General features: G+C 31.1%; 1 protein-coding gene across 4 annotated transcripts in view; it reads left to right on the top strand.

Annotated features, from left to right (window-relative positions):
- Positions 1–346: 346 nt before the first annotated feature.
- LOC119591878 (protein phosphatase 1 regulatory subunit 7-like) overlaps positions 347–1,423 on the top strand; it is an 8,414-nt gene continuing 7,337 nt past the window's right edge. For 2 of the 4 annotated variants that reach the window (XM_037940619.1, XM_037940617.1), the window contains exon 1: positions 572–696. The gene's annotated coding sequence lies outside the window, so the exon portion shown is untranslated. Of the gene's footprint in view, positions 413–571; positions 697–1,423 lie in introns of those variants that run through there. The other 2 variants (XM_037940616.1, XM_037940618.1) reach the window with 2 other exon arrangements.

The raw sequence follows: 1,423 nt of genomic DNA, 5'->3' as shown, positions 1-1,423 counted from the left end.
AGTTACAGTGCGCATGACTTTATAAAAGCCGAGTTTTTCCCGAAATATTTCAGATGGTGTCTATAGAAAAAATATGTAACTTTGATGTGATAATTAAGAGTATTTGATAAGTAAAATATTCTTTTGATTTTTTATGCATAATGCTACGGTTGATTTTTTGCAAAATTCCCTAAGTAACGGCCGCTGTTTTCCCGAAATGTATAAAATTATTTAACAGGAAAATAATTCTTTATTTTGCTATAACATCTGAAAATGAATAATCCTTGGGAAAGTATTCCATATAGCTATTTTATATAATATGCCCGATTCTCTCGGTAGAATTAATCAATAATATTTCAAAATCGGTACATTTCGTAAACTCGATGTAAACAAATCCAGACACACCTAAACCAACACCCAATACACTACACTGGTAAGTAAAATAAACACGGACTTTTACGTAAATAATGAACCAGAATTTGATATTTTGATATTACGACTGAATTTAGCAGGATGATTCGTTGAGAAGTGCGAGAAAACAGTCGATATCTGTCAGAGATTTATGATATCAATTATGACTCATGTTTGATGATAACTTTCGAATCCGCGTGAGTCACTGTTTTCTATTGGTTTAATGGACGATAGTTGACTCTTTATTGCCTGTTGGATTTAAGAAGTGATACTGGTAAACAAACAAGACAGGGAGAAACTCAAGAAGTAAGACACAGAGCATGGAAAAATTATCCTTCATTATTTATATCTTTTAGTGGGTTTATTGCTAATATTTTCATTCGTGAAAGTTGAAGTGGATATGAACAGTTTCGAGGGAAAACGAGGCATATTTCACTATGACGGTCTGATACTGAAGAATGCTTTTTATACAATTGAAGAAAACTGCAATTAAAGCCTTTGGACTTAATCAGTTGGTTTGCATCTTTGATAACATTATAGTATTTTTTGCTCTGTATAAAAAGTAGAATATTTATATCAGCACCTTATGGAGTCAATATATTATTGAAATCTTGTAAGCATTTCATTTAAACATTCCTATTGTAAGTTAAAAGGAATGTTATATGATATAGGAATATAAAACAGTTTGACCCTCATTATTTACTTCAGTTTAGTAGATTTGAAAAGATTTTTTTTCAGAAATCAATTTCTAGATTTACAAGGTATATGGCAAAGCATTTTAAAAGCACTGTTTTAGTTAACTGAGATTTTTATAATGTTCATGTATTATTTTACTTAAAGGTTGTGCTATACCATCTATTTTCATAGAATTCAGAATTTCTAAAAGTCACTCAAATTATCTAGAAGTATACCAGTCCAAGCCAAGTTTGCCTGGAGTTCAAATCCTGCACTAGTAGAAGTTAACCCTGGCCCAATAAATTAAAAGCACAATAAACAGAGCCTGAAGGTACAAGACCCTTAAACTATCCCCAAA

This window comes from Penaeus monodon, chromosome 29 (assembly GCF_015228065.2).
Source record: "Penaeus monodon isolate SGIC_2016 chromosome 29, NSTDA_Pmon_1, whole genome shotgun sequence".
In the NCBI taxonomy this organism is placed as follows: Eukaryota; Metazoa; Arthropoda; class Malacostraca; order Decapoda; family Penaeidae; genus Penaeus; species Penaeus monodon.
Note: the sequence above shows the minus strand (reverse complement) of the source record. Positions and strands in the feature narration are given on the sequence as shown.